The following is a 16,723-nucleotide window of genomic DNA, read 5'->3' on the forward strand; positions in this document are numbered from 1 at the left end:
GTATTCAATCAATCAATCAAAAGTTATCAAGACTGAACTATAGCAAATTTGTACTCTGCAACCTATTTCTGAAATAAGTTGTTCAATGGCATTGGCTTGATATCAACTTTGATTTTAATAAATGATGTCTTTCATGTGGAACAGCTGAAGAAATGCCATCACTTTTTTTGTACTATTTGACCAAGTAGGCTAATGTATTTTCCCAAACCTATTGCATTAGAAGCACATGTCAGACATTTCTTTCTTTCTTTTCTTTTTTTCATCTTTCAGTATTCCAGCAAGATACTCAATAGGATGGGTATTTTATCCACATTTCTTTCATTTCCTTGCTGGACTCGATGCACATTTGAAACATTTATCAATGTACCATGTAGCTGGATCATGGAGGCTAGGAGCAAGTAGAGTTACTTATTATGATAAATCTTTTGATTACCATAACAACCATAGATGATTGGAAAAGAAATTCTTGGGAGTTGTTCAACTTTCCCATTGCTGAGTCACCCATGCCTTGCAAGCTTCCCATCACAGCACATCAAGCACCACACAGTGGAAAATGACTTTCTAATATACAGTACTGTACATATTGATGAGCCAAGTCTTTCAGTAAGTTCTAAGATGACAGAAAACACAATAGCATAGTACAACTGAAGCCAGATCAATGACCCATTTTTGGATCCTAGACCAAAAAAAAAAGCTTTTAACATTTAACTCAAGCAAACAAATAAATAGAAATAAACACAACATTTTAATAGATATAACTATAATATATAATATATACTGTACAACCAATTATGAAGAAAAAAAAAGTAAATACAAAATGCACACATAAACTGTCTATTTTATTTGAGCTCACGTTATGAGCTTGCCAATCTGCTATTTTCGATCATTTTTTAAACTGTTTGAAAAATGTTTGCCTATAAAGACATGCCCAAATTAGAGACAGCAGGTTGAAAGTGGTTAAAAATTGAGACACATCGTGCCGATGCCGATATATGTACAAGTACAACCTTTTAAATACTTTCTGTCCTTCTCTCTCAAATCCTCAGCATTAACTTTAACTCTAGGAGCTTACCCATAATGGTACATTTTTACACTCTTTGAGTTAAATTAACACAAAGGATTTTACTGTGTAACGATCAGTTCAACCCAGCCAAACTTCTCTTTCTCCTCTAAGGTTGGTTCGTAAGCCCCTACTTAGAGGTCTCTGCCAGCAGCCCAGACTTAAATAGCCTACCCTCCATATGATGTGCCACAGCACCAGTCATAAAAGTGGAACTCTTTTATGACGTGTTGCTCATAGACCTTCAGCAGCAGCAGCAGCAGCAGCAGCAGCAGCTAGGGTCAGGTGAAGTTACTGTTAAAGAGCAGCCTTTACATCAATTTGGGGGGGCAAAGTTCCCTCATATGGGATTCTGATGAATCAGTACCTAAGGGACTTTGAGGGGAATGCCCTGTGCTAAAAGTGTATGACAAATGTGTGACAGGTCAGAGGAGCGGAATTGGATTCTAATGTTATTCAAACAGCCGCTAATGGCCAATAAATGATCGGAAAGTGAACTAAGCAGGGGTCCGAGCAAGGCACATGACACGCCCCTGGATAGGAGGCTATTTACTTGTCGATTGCCTTCCATTGCAGGGTACCGTAACCACACACGCACGCACGCACGCACGCACGCACGCACGCACGCACGCACGCACGCACGCACGCACGCACGCACGCACGCACGCACGCACGCACGCACGCACGCACACACACACACACACACACACACACACACACACACACACACACACACACACACACACACACACACACACACACACACACACACACACAGTCATGATCTGTATACTGTAAGTAATGTCCTCGCGTGGTTCCTGTTGTACTATGTAGCTGTAGCCTTTCTTGTCTGTCTACCCTGTGGCTTTTGGATAATGTTCACCTGTGTCCTGTTAGTCTCAACCTATCCAGTGTTGATTGTCTATAGTGTTGTTCACTGTGTCTGGTTAGTTTCCCAGTGTGTATAAATATACCTGTGTGTTTTTCGGATTGTCTGTTTTCGTTGCCTGTTTTGCCAGCCTATGAATGTTTGCCTGTGAGTACTGAAGAAGTAAACCGTGTTTTCCACTCCAAGTTTTTGCCAGCATCTTTCTGCATTAAGGTCTGACTAGAGAACCCCTGAGACACGCACGCATGCACACATGTACGCACGCACACACACGTCTGCACAACATTCACTCAAAAGTGAACGTTAACAACAGAGGCCTACATACAGTATGCCATTGTGACTATGGTAACATGTAATTTTGCCACGCAATATGTGAATAACACTGGACAGATGTGCAGGGTGATTCCACCCTTGCAGTAGCTGACACATGAAGTTTCCATCCATGTGCTGAAGACAGACATTCTGCAGCGCATGACGGTAGAGAAAAAAAACATCTAGCAGCTGATCTTTATTAAACTTCCACAACCAAACATCTTGCAGCTGATCTTTATTAAACTCTAATACAACCAATTAGAATAGATGATGCTGGCATACTTTTTTCATTGGTAAATAAAGGCTTCTGCAGCAGCCTCCAGCCTCCAGGCCCCAATGTCTGTCTGATGTTACTATACTTCTACTTGCATCTTGGAAATCCCCAAAGCTTTGCATTTCAACAAATGCCCTTTTGGTGAGATTCGAGGAGAAGAGCTTCAGCTTCTGGGGAGAAGCACAGCCTGTACAGTTACAGGGATAGTGTGCATGGTGCTTCTGTTAAAGGGAAAGTAATGATAAGAGAGCTAAGAAGAGTGTGCTCATGAGACGTACATTTGACTGTGTGTGTGTGTGTGTGTGTGTGTGTGTGTGTGTGTGTGTGTGTGTGTGTGTGTGTGTGTGTGTGTGTGTGTGTGTGTGTGTCTGTGTGTGTGTGTGTGTGTGTGTGTGTGTGTGTGTGTGTGTGTGTGTGTGTGTGTGTGTGTGAAGGCACAGGGGAGAGCATGTCGGCGCATAAGGAAAACACTTCAGCCTTGAAGCCAGCTGCACATCTCATCTCAGTCCCAGGAAGTCTCCCTGAGGGCAGCTTTGGTACCCAGAGGATGGTCTTTATTGGGCGGACAGCAGCTGAGACTTCAATTCTCAACTGAACAATCCATGTGCTCAGCTCAAGTCCGTAGTGAGGGAGTTGGTGAGTGTCCGTGTGTGTTTGTTCGTGCGCGTGTGTGTGTGTATGGGGTGGCAAGGAGAGAGGTGTGATCTGTTAAAGTGATACAAAACATCACATGCTCACCTTTTCTTCCACCACAGTAAACAGGACTGTTTATGCTTAAGGTGAAAATAGACATAGAGTTGGCAGCAGGGGAAGCCTCATCCACTTTCAAACCACGCATGGACTGTACACACAGAGGGATCCCAACACAGCTGCATATGTTAACCCTTATCTCCTTGTACCATGGGTAAAATTAGCGCCCGTGCAAATCCACCTAACCCTGGACGCCCTGCCTCCCTGGTCTGTCCGTCATTCTTACAGGCTGTTAATGGTCTCACTTACAGTTAGCGTTCCGGTGTATCACTGGTAACCTAAGAGCGCTACCAAGAGCTGGACCCACCAGTCGGTTCTATCATAAAAGGTACATATGGCTTCTGCTGTCACCCGAGAGGCCTTTCTGGCTCTCTCACCGAGTGCCTCTAATTCCCCTCTAAAACCCCTCTACTTACAACAAAAGGCAGCTCCATAGAGAAGATAGTGCCTGGAGTCAGGCTTTATGCAGTAACCCCTCATAGGGTTCATGTAAAGTTCAAATTTAACCTACAGTAACCATATTTTGTTACTGCCTTGTGTGTGCATGTGGTTTGGTTTTCATTATAGGTAATTTGTATTGATTTTTTTCAGAATTTTCACCACAGATCTTGTACAACAGATCTCATACATTCCTAGATGAGAAAACTTCTGGCCATCGTTTTTAACAACTGTGAATTCACACTAGGGTGTGGAGGTCAGATAAATCATGTTTATTTGTTGATCTTTCCACCCTAGCATTTATTTTTTTAAGGGGCTGCATTTCTCCCACAGACCATCTCCTCCACTGTAACTTAATCATAGCCATTATATATGACACCATATTTTATGTACTGTATGCCAGTCTTAGAAGTGAAGGTTTTACAGCCACACATTACACCCTGGCCAGTGAAGATCGTCATTGTAGACAAATGGGTGAATCAAAAAAATTGTGTCCTGTCGCAGTCCCATCTGTTATGTTTTCCAGACTGAAAAAGCAAAATATTGTTTTGCAATAGTCGATGTGGTCCTTCCCCGCCACAATTTGGAATAGTTTGGCTTGAATCTGTACAGTAAAAAAGTGAACCGGCCTTAAAGACATAACGTTTATTGCCAAACAAGCATTCTCTCTCTTATGAGCATTCTCTAAAAAGTGCAAAGACTCTTGAAGAATTTCAAATAAAACATGTTATGATGGGAGCACTAATGGGAAGATAGTGTGTCTTTAGTTTGCGGTTGTTTAATAGGAAAATGCATTGAGCTATTTGGTGTGCGGATGTCTCTGTTCAATCTAATACCGAATTAGACGTGATACAATTTCCTGTTATCTGCCTCTGTTTTTCGCCATCTGACAATGGTGTACCTTAATCCCTGCTGTTCTGAATTGTTCTGAACATGTTGTCCTAGAAAAGCATCACTCAGAGAAGCAAAAGGAAACCTTTGGTTGATTAAGTGGAGGCAGATGCCAGTTACCGCGTTTTGTCTTGCCCCCATCAGCAGCAGGAAATACACAAATAAAGACTAGGATAAAAGCATGGTACTCACAAACAGAAGAAAAAAAATAAAAAAATCCATGCAATAAAATAAATGCAACAAATAAGATGCAGCTGCTTTTAACAGCCATTGGCACAAAATCTATGGCGTCTGATATGCCTAGAACAATTGCAAATGTTTTTTTTTTTTTGGGGGGGGGGGGGGGGGTGATAGCAAAAAACATATTGCACAGTGGTTTCTCCCTTCTACAAAGATAGTGGCTTTTTGAAAAATAATAATGCTGGTCCCTTCAGGACATGCAGGGTAACAGAGGAATGTTTTGGGGAGACCACAATGAGTCATTTATAGTCAGCTATGCCTCTAACACCACTTTTAGAGAAAATGATGAAACTGTAGATGTGTCCTACTGTATATAGGAATGCTTCTCAGGCAATGAATATCTGCGTCTAACATTATGAGACCTTGCTTATACTGTAATCAAGAGAGCTTTCTGATTGTTCCAGCACTGCACATCTAATGCCTTGTGTGCATCCATTTTAGCCTGTGGCCAAAGTGGCCACAATACTTGTGGCCTGACGTGCCTTTGGAATGTTTTGACTCATAAGTCACAAGGCTGTGTTTCTGCCTCTCATCGACAGTGGCTGGCGAAGAATGCTCCACTGAAGACGTTTACAGGCTGCTAACTGACCGATGCTACAGAACCATCATCTACAGTTTCTACACGGATAATAGCCAAGCAGCTCTTATAAGTGCACAAATATCCACACTACAGTTTCTACATGGATAATAGCCAGGCAGCTCTGATCAGTGCAAACTTATCCACAATTTACATAACATTGGCAGCTGAAGACCTCAAAGCACACTTGCTAGCAGGTCTTAATTACCCCACAGAGGCTTAAAATTACTCAGCTACCCATTGCTTTCTGTTATACTCAAGGTCGACTGGGAATCACCAAAGCCTTCACAGTGGAGTATGCAGTTGCATGTTAACTTCAAAATAACAGCTCCATCCAAGAAGCTAAAAGTGACCATCAAGAGAGTTAAAACATCTGTTCAGAGAGGGCATTCAAAATACTTAGCCCAAGTTCATTTTGACACTATTCCATCCTCATTAGTATTCATTGCTGATTCTGTTTAATTTACTTTGGCTATAAAAAATTTTTATGTGGCCGGCTTACACTAAGGACAGGATGTGACCAGAAGATAGAACAGAGGCTTGCTTCACTCAGTAGCTAATTCACTGCCAAAGTAAAGTAGGTTCACCAGTAGATGCCAACTTCACCTCTGCTTATGCAAGTGAGTGACTTTTTTCTTTCTTTCTTTCTTTTTGGCCACACGGTTAACTTGTGTTTCCACAACATCTACAACCACCAGAGGAGCACTTGGAATGGTGGTATGATATCTTTGTAAGAGTGACTCTCATCAACATCCTTATACCACATGCAGTGAGTGTTCTTTGGCTATTCAACTTAGGATAGCGTGCTTCACACACATGCTCCTTTTCCCTAGCACCTTGCCCCACAATAATACAGCTACACACAAGTGATGCCCAGTCTTTCAGAATTGGTCACTGTGCAGCTCAGCTGAACAGTTGTTCGGGCAGGTGTTAAGTGTTTTCAAGGGTACCCCAATATATATATATATTTACTAAGGGGAGAGCATTGCCGACTCACCCAATTTTGAACAGTCAGACTAGATTTGAAATTGTGACCAACTAGTTCTAATGGCCAATTGTATAGATTGTAGGGCTTCCACCCTGAATGGTATTGTGGTTCAAATATAAAAGATTGTGAAAGACAGAAGCCTAATTTCTTTAGTATGTCAGTGATTCCTCTTTGACTGAGCGGTAGCAGTGGTTTTACATGCAGGACAACTTTGTTTCAATCCAGGTGGTTACACAAACATATTATATCAGATTGTGACCTATGACTGCAACCAAGGCGACATTAGTTTCAGCTGAGTGAAGTTGTTTAGAGTGTTAGCCTCAGGTCTTTTATATCCTCCACAGGCACCCAATGGAAACTGAGAGCCACCTCTTCGCTCTCTCTGATTATTTTTGAGTGCCCTCTGAAGAATTCCTTAGTAGTCAATAGCCCTCGTGTACCTAAATATCAGCTGGTGTGCCTGAGGCAGGGAGAGCTAACTGTACTACTGGGTACAAACGCTCGTGGCTACACATGCCTAGCTTCACTAGAAAATTGCCTGTGGCCCTGTTAGCTTAGGGATGTATGTGAACAACAACCATATAGTGCAAGCAACAAAGCAAGGAAGCAAGGTTCTAAGCCGGCCAGGAGCAGAGGGACTGATACAGTATGAATAATACTGTGTTGGACGAGGTATCCAAAACGTTTCCCCATTCGTTTTTGAGGCAAGAAAACTGAACCACATGGGTGATACTTTTTGAAAGCTCTCCATTTTTCTTGAATTGAGTTGTAGAAACCTACAGTACATCCTATAGTGTACCCTATATTATAAAAAATAAAAAATAACTGCTGCTGATCTAACAGACATGCTAGACACCTTTTGTGGTTCATTATTTAAACAGAGGACAACTATGACTAATTAGACTCATATGGCAACAGGGGAAAGAGTAGCAGAGCGTAGCAGCCACTTTAGGTACTGGCACTAAATTATATCCATGAAGAGGATTGATGCTATAGTCTAGCAGTTGGTAAATCTTCACAAGCATAATCATTTGCTTAAGTGGTTGTTGATAATTCCTTCTATAGTGAACGAATAATTTCTGTGGTAGGGAATTTCAACTGACAATCAAAGGAAGGGGGTGAAAAAAACCATTGTTTTGTATCTCAATCCAATGTTGAGCATCACTGTATAGAAAGAGGCAGCAGGTAATGTGACTCACCGTGTAGAGACAGTCAATAGAAACCAGTACAGACAGTCGCACGTCTCCAACACCCAAATGTGACAGTAACTCTGCACAGGAGACAAATAGGAAAGGAAATCATCAACATGAAGCACATGCAGACATCATAAATATCCAGATTAAAGCTGAAACGGTGCTGGCGCACTCTGTGGCACATTTGTAAGTAGACAAGCCTGGGAAAGAGATTCATGATGGTTCGAGGCAGATTTGATACAATACAACACTGGTAAACAAGTGGTAAACAGCACAGTGTGTTGATAGTTTTGCATTGATTATCAACTAGGATGTGATAGAGTTGATATTTTTTTAAAGTGAAGTCAGATTTTTATATATACTGTACTGCACAAGTACTACTGTGCAGTACCACTATCACTTGGTACTATATGTACTATGACGTCATGTCAGTGCCCGTTGTAAGTACTTTAAGGCCAGTCTATGATGTCAGTACTGTGACGTCAGTCTGATGTCAGTACTGTGACATCAGTCCCGTGATTGACACACACACACACAAACACAAACACAAACACAAACACACACACACACACACACACACACACACACACACACACACACACACACACACACACACACACACACACACACACACACACACACACACACACACACACACACACACACACACACACAGACACACATATTCCTGGAATTTTAGATACTGTTGATGTCCACAGAAATACAGCATACTATGCTATATTGTCAAAAGAATGTCTTAGTATTACATTTGTTTGCATTTAAACCTTCATTTATGTTTGAGAGGCAGAGGTTACCCTTATTTGCAGTGATGACGAATGAACAATACACAAACAACAACAGCAAACAATAAGACAAACACAGACGGGAGGACATATAAAAACAGTAACTTATCCAAACGCCTACATAAAAACTAAAATATTCAGTTGTAAAAATGCATACGTACTTACTGCCCTTTATATGCCGGCTGGGATGTAGGGCAGCATCCAATGACCCTGGAAGCCCGTCCCGTACTGTAGTGTAAATTTCCTCTGTTGCTGTTTCCGTAAGTATTTTTTACGGTACTGGTTTGTTAGCCCTGTGCCCAATCCCCAACCTGGAGGACCAGTGGATCGCTCTTTGACAGGCCTCTACCCTTCAACCTGTCCAGACCCTACCAGGAGGCCGCGGCAAGGTGACGATCCTCCGAGAGGTAAGAGTAAAAATACAGAATAGGCTAAAAACAGGCACAATGGTGCTTATCATATAAGATCTGCAAAAGATGGCATTGAATCAAATCTTAAACGTACAGTATTGGAGGAAATTCCAGCAGTCAGAGGCGTTAAAATGTAGTGAATGTGTCACTGTGTGATTGTGAACCAGGCCGTTGCTGAAAAAGAGCATTCTACCCTGGATAAATAAAGGAAAAATAAAAAGATTTGTCAATGTCAGTGTAAAACCACATTGTAAAGCACATTGGATAAAGGCGCTATAAAAAAGCATCACAAAATACACACACACACACACACACACACACACACACACACACACACACACACACACACACACACACACACACACACACACACACACACACACACACAATTAGGTCTGTTGCGCCTCTCTGTAAGAGAAGGCCAAACAACCATATCATAAAGTACACAGTGATGAGTGTCATATTTAGCACCCGTAATAAATCTCTAATAGCAGTGTGACAGACCGAAACCAGAGGCTTTAGGGTTGAGGCTGCAGCATTCCTATAGATGTCACCATAATCCAAAAATGATAAGACCACTGCCTCCACAACCGTTTTCCTACAACCTAAGGGGGAACTGAAATGTGTACACAGAGATGATTTTCCAGCGCAGCTTGGAGGCAAGGTTATCAATATGGAATGTTTTTCACTGATCCACACACCAAGGTACTTTCGTAGAATTAAATTGCTGTTCGTTCCGTGAAAAAATGCCACAATTTAAAGATTAGATAAAAGAAATATATAAATGATATGTACTTGTATAAGTATCCATAAATAATATTTACAAAATACTATAAGTCTAAAAAGATGACCAGGAGATATTACCCATAATATATCTCTTTACATGATAAATTGCATTATAGCACTCTATTACGCATTTAGCCCATGACCTAATACATTGCACATGAAACCCTAGACCTATAAGATTTCACATATAGTAATATTGCACAATTTTCGGTTTTAGGTGTATGTATTTTCAAATGTGAATAAATCAGAGATTGATTATTTTGTTCAGCAGTCTGATGGCCGTCAGATAATGGCTCTTATTGAACCTGGCCATGAGACTACGCAGACTCCTGTATCTCCTGCCAGAGAGCACTGGGCAGAAGGGAGAACAGGCTGTGAACAGGGATGAGTGTGTCACCGTCACCGATGATGATGCTGCTAGCTCTGGACTCTCTCAATACCAGACTCAACAGAAGAAGAGATATTGCATTGGCAATTTAAGGGACACAATAACTGCTGTGTCATTATTATCTGTTCTTTGGGGAGACTGCCATGGAGACTGAATTTCCCTTGTGGGATCAATAAAGGTCTATCGATCTATAGTAAAATATTTAAATATGAAAAGTCATACACTGTCGCCATACACTAAATAAAAAATTTAGTGCTAAACTGTGTCATTACAAATTCCAGATACAGTCATAATGTAACGTCGTCAAAAGATATCTGTATATGTATGTACACAATACACAATGGCAATGACAGTGTGTTGTGTATTGTGTAGGAAAACTGTACCTTTGTTGTCAAAGGCCATACTACAGTATGTTACCAACAAAGGCGTATGTCGTCCAAAACACATGATATAATACTGTCATCAAATCATGCAATACATCATCCAAGACAGGTCATGCTATGCTATGTGTTCAAAAAGTCTAAATAAAGTCTCTTATGAAGTAGAGACCTACATGGATATATGCCTTAAATATGCTCTGGGCATCACGACACACAACAGGATATAACCGTTTTAACATTAGAATGTTAGAAGGCATAATTATTGTTCAGTGCCCAAATAGTTTGTAAGCTTACTGCATCTCCTGTATTTCCTACTCATATTCAAACCCAGAGTGGTTGTGACAATCAGACAAGATTATTAAAGGTAGGGTAAGTGATATTTTTTGGTTAAAACAAAAAGTATTTTTTTAAAAGGTTAAAATACTATATTCTGATAGTAATCATTGCTATAGAGTGTTTTTTCAGTAACAGATGTCTCCCTGTCTCTCCAGCTCTTTAATAAACAGAAAATACATTTTTCGGTAGGTGTCAAAATCTCAGCCAATCAGGAGAAAGTACCCATTTTTAAGCTTAATTTGTATAGTTTTCAGTTCAAATTTTGCATGCTCATTTCTTAGTGTCATCACTTCCAATTTCACTTGTTTAATCTGTGTCCTGATTGAGTTCTCTGTCCTGGTTGGATAAAATTGGAAATGAAACTACAAAAAAAAAAAAAAAAACTACAAAATACATTTTCTGTTTTATAAAGAGCTGGAGAGACATGGAGACTCCTTACATGGACAGGACACCCTATAGTAACGAGTACTATCAGAACATATACCCATTTTGCAATTATTTGAAACTTTGCAAATCACTTACACTACCTTTAATTTAATACCATTCACTGGTCAAAGTCTTATTTAATTAAAACCAGGCAAGACATTTAAGATATGCAGAAAAGGAACCTAAAGTATTCACTTTGGAAATCTGTTCCTTTCCTGGAAGTGCTCCGACCCTGAGTGGAGAGCCAGGCAGTCCCATCTGGGTTTGATTCCTGTCCACATTTTGTTAGGCTACTTAGCTGAAAATTGCCATTTCCCATAGACACACAGTTCTAGCACAAAGAGTACACAGTAAAATTTTACATTCCAGATTTGACCTATCGGAGTCAAATTAACACTCCAGATTTGACTGTGTACTGTATGTCCTAACAAGGTAGCGATGGATGTTCGTCGGAGTCAAACACCTCATTAGGCAGATGGGGCCTCTCTGATGGATAGGCTCAAGTTCAAAGACAACAGTGAGAATGTTTAGTGGTTGTCTTTTGGGATCTTTGCCTTAGTGTGGTTTGTGAAGAGCAAGTCCAATATGGTCCACAAGCCATTGTTTTCTCTCATGGGGATCATTGAAGCAGGCAGGTTGACAAAAAACAACAAAAGAAAAACAACCACATCGTCGTATAAGGCACGGCCTGCTGAGTTATTCCTAGGGGAGGGATTGTCACGTAGTGCAGTGTTTCCCAAACTGGGGGTTTGATTAGCTAAATGTGCAACATTGTTTTCTCACTCAACAGTAAACAAACCAACATACGGTATAAGTGTATACAATCTGCACATTTCAAAAGTTACAATTTAACTAGTCCATACCCGGGGATATGCACACTCAAAGTATTTGCAGACTTTGTGTTATGCACTGTGTACATAGCATTTGTATTGCTTAACATCCATAACAAAGTAGTAGTAGCAACTATTAGCACCATTTAGGTGAATGTTTTTTTTGTTTTTGTTTTTTAGGCCCCCAGACCCCCAGCGAATGCTGCATTACCCGGGCGGGGATGTGCGGGGATGTGCGCAGTCAAAGTATTTGCAGACTTTTAATTATGTATGGGCAAGGCGTGTGTTCCAATGGGTCGATGTCTGCTTAGCTACGACAGTCACAACACACACACAAACAAACACACAAACACAGTTCACATCCACTGAAGTTTTTCTCTGCAGCCGTGAGGCAGGTCGTTGACTCGTTGCGGAGTCGAGGACCCCAGCGAATGCTTTGGGGTCCGCGGACCCGGAGTCGCAGACCCCCAGCGAATGCTTTGGGGGTCTGTGGACCCGGAATTGCGGACCCCCAGTGAATGCTTCACAGACCACTTGGGGGTCCGTTGACCCAACGCTCTGCTACATGTCGTCACGGACCCGACGCTCTGCTCCGTTGCGCTGTGCTCCGTTGTATCAATGTCAATGAGTACAACAACACAGCGCTAACGCTGTTAGCAGCGCCAAGAGTTAACAGAGTACATCCCATAGCCTGGGGGAACCGTAACCGTGACAACAGACCCCGCATGGGGTCACCAACATGTCCGTACACGGACAGACGTGTCCGTACACGGTCCGTACACGGACAGACGTGTCCGTACACGGACAGACGTGTCCGTGGCAAGACTTGTCCATGTCCGTGGCAATGTTTTGATTTTGAGAAAGAAATTATGAAAAATATATACATTTATTTAATTATAATGTAAATAAATGTTCACAATCTAATATTTCCTGAATGTGTATGAATTAATTTGGTAAAGTGTCGGGATGACGTATTACATTCTAGTAATTAATTACCCCGCACCAACATCAAAGCACTGAATTGTGTGCCCCCATACCATATGTGCTGGTAACCGGAAGACTCGCCCCAAAACACGCTCACCCCCATTTTTTCGGGGACCAGCGGTTCTTGTATGGTTGTATTTGTTTTACTGAGGATAAGGTTGGAAATACGTTTAGGGTTAGGTATAGTTTTACTGAGGTTACGTTTAGGAACAAGGCTAGGTTTATGAATAGTTTACTGAGGTTAAGTTTAGGAATAAGGCTAAGTTTAGGCATAGTTTACTGAGGGGCGAGCGTTTTGGTAGTCACTGGAGGAAGTGGAGAGAATGATGTCTGACTTAATGTGTGGGAAAGTTAAATGTCAAATGGATATGAAACTAGGACAATTAGCTGACCCCAAGTTCATTATCGCATTACAACTTTTAATGTAGTCAGCACGAGTCACGACTGCTTTGCTCGCTCTTTGTGGTAGAGAGAGAGAGAGAGAGAGAGAGAGAGAGAGAGAGAGAGAGAGAGAGAGAGAGAGAGAGAGAGAGAGAACAGAGAGAGAAATAGACAGAAAAATGGAGAGAGAGAGAAGAGAGGGGGGGGTGGAGAGGGCAAACAGGTAACTTTAGTTTGCATCATTAGCTGTGCATTATTGTTTACAGTCAATGCATTAATTGCTGTTATTTAGCCTACATCATAACATTGACCATGTGGTCCTTAAAACTAATTGCCTATAATAGTTGGTCAAATAGACGGTAATAGGTTGGCACCAAGGAAGAGTGGGCACCTTGGTGTTAAACTGGCAATTTTTTCCAAAATGGAAAAAAAAAAGAGGAAATTATTTTTGTAAATTAAAATATGATTAGAACATGCTTAAACATTCGACAATTAAGGTCTATTTCTAGCCTGGTAAAGCCCCTCCCTCCGGAAATCTCAAATGGAAATGAGATTTCTGGAGGGAGGGGCTTTACCAGGCTAAAAAAATGCTACAAAACCTGTATATCTAGTCATTTTGGGGCATAAAAATAAGTTGAAGGATACTGATAAGGATGTACCGTGCATGTTCACATGGATTTTCTTTTGGACAAAATAGACAATTTTACATGGAGGTGCCCAGATGTCCCTAGTGCCCACCTATCCTGTATCCAAATAGACTATTAGCCTTCCCCATTCTCTGCCTATGGTTTTTGGTTTTGTATGTCCGTGGCAAAAATACAATTTTGAGAAAATGTCCACCACAAGCTGGCATGGTGCTGACCCCTGCCCAAGAGCTAACAGAGTACATCCCATAGCCTGGGGGAACCGTAACCGTGACAACAGACCCTGTGGCCAAAACTCCAGCCTTAGAGTTAAATAGTTTCCCAAAAAAGGCTAATAAACAGCTTGAATTTAGGAAAAGTGAAAAATTGTGTCTGCACATGGTAATCATGTTCATAATCATTGCCCATGTGCAAGTTCAGATCAATTGCTGAACGCACTGAGGAGAAAAACCTGGTCAGACAGAAGGAATGCGGTTTAGACAGAAGGATAGAGGTTTGGAGAATTAAAGACCTTTTTAATACCAAATTGGCCAAATTGTTAAATATTACGTAAGAAAGAGGCAAACATTGTGAAAATAGCCGATCTACAAGCTCACAACGCCTCGCAATGTGAGGCGTTGTGAGCTTGTAGTTCGGCTATTTTGTATGGAACCGAGTCAAACTAAATGTAATCTCTCAAGAACAGATTCTGCTCTGCGTTTGAATCTGTCGGGGGGGTTCGTCATATCGCGTACGCACTGGCCTACAAGTGGGCGTGCCTTCAGATCAGGAAGCAGGCCGCGCTTTACCCAATCAAATGTAGTGGGCGGGATTTACGTCTCTGCCGATCCTTCCCCACTAGAAACAAACCGAAACTCATTTAACAATAGCGTCCTCGGAGCAGACAAAACCACGGAAAGATATTCACATTTTAACTTGCTCTTTCATCATAGAAAGAAGTGGGCTTATAACCAAAACGATCCATGTTCTCTGGGAGAAGTGGTGTTAGTGTTCTGTGTAGAAATATTGTTAGTGGGAATGAAAACATAGTCGCACCACCGGAAGTGAAAGGCTGAAGGCAGACCAAAACCCTGGTTTCCTTGCGCACGTATGCTACGTCGACTTCCTCCCAGAGCCAAGTGAGATAGTAAAAAACAGCAGAGGGCGCTGTTTTTCCTTTTCATTTGGCGATGGGTTCCCAGATTGAACTAAATGTAATGCCTACAATTCCAAGTGCTTGTCAGGGTGGGAGGTCCCCAGTTCAAATATGATTATTTTGGGGGGTCACGGCCTGAAATGTTTGGTAACCCTTGACTAATAGGCTAGCACAGTACATGCACACCTGGGCAATGTTACACAGAAATGTCACTAACCATGCACATCCAAAAGGTCAAATCCCAGATGTTGGACAAAGAACACATTTAAAATAGAACTGTAGAGTCTGCACTCAGCACTCTGCACACTGGATCATGCTCCGAGTGTATTTATTTAATAAAAGGCAATCTGGGAACCCATCGTCAAATAAAAAGGAAAAACGACACACGTTTCGAGCGTCTCCGCTCTTGCTGGCCTGAGGAAAAGTGGAAAGGGGCGGAAAGATTTGATGACACATCTTGCACAAGAGGGCGTACACTTGTACTTTGGGGTCCAATGAAATATTTGTATTGCATTTTTATTGAATATTTATGTCCCGCTCCCATTTATAATACACACCACACCACACCAAAACCAGGAAATAGACCTTTACCTCTACATCGTTTACTCCACCACTCTGGTTGACTCTTTTTAGTTGTTAATCTAGGTAAATAAAATATATTTCTCAACAAATTTCTTAGTTACACCAACACAGTTCTTGCTTATGTGTTCAGTATTATTATACAAATCCCTAGTGTTATTTTGCAGCTCCATGCTGAGCATGTCAGACAGCTGTTCAGGCAAAGAGCTTCACTCGGACAGTCATCTCTCACTGCATGCACTAGCAGTCAGACAGACAGACAACTAAACAACATACATAAACATTCTGCCCGGTGTTGTAGCAGGGACCGGTGATTCACAAGACCTTCTTGTTGCAAGCCTGCTCCTTTAACTACAGCAAAAAGTGGTGTGACAGATGGAACCGGGGTAAGAGAGGGTCGAAAGGAAGTCATATAGACGGGAGAATTTATCCTGTCACTCCCTGCTCCGGTGAGGAAAACACTTGGTGTCTCCTCCACTTCCAAAAAGAAACAACCAGCAAATTAGGAGGCCCTGTCAGGGTCACATCAGTGATTTACTGTACAAGAAAATGAAACCGGCTCTTGTTTCTCTTTCTCCGTTTAACTGTATGGTTTTTACTAGCGTCAAGAAGACACAATAGCTATGCCTACAGCTGCTGCTCTGGAGGACGGAAAAAAACTTTTCCATTTTCCTTTTGAGTTTGCTTTGACGTTTCTCTCAGTGAAAAGAAAAAGCTGTGATCTCATTTTATATACCCATTCAAAGTCATGCCAGGGAAAATGGTTTGGTTTGAATAGAACCACTGTTCTGTTCTGCTCTGTCCTGCTCCACATCGCAACAGGACTGTGTGGATCCAGAGCGAGCTGCTTCTTGTGGCTGTTGGGTAGAGTCCAAAGCTCAGTTAAGCAGCGTTACCCCACCTCCCGTTTCAGTCTGAGTTGCAGACGCATGTCTGCACATCCAGTCTCTTTACAAACACATAATGTAAAGTACATATGTGCCTGTTTCACTGGCTTTTTCTCAGTCTTAACGCGCATGCTCACAAGCA

The sequence above is a fragment of the Gymnoscopelus braueri genome (assembly GCF_963280865.1).
Source record: "Gymnoscopelus braueri genome assembly, chromosome: 4".
NCBI lineage: Eukaryota > Metazoa > Chordata > Actinopteri > Myctophiformes > Myctophidae > Gymnoscopelus > Gymnoscopelus braueri.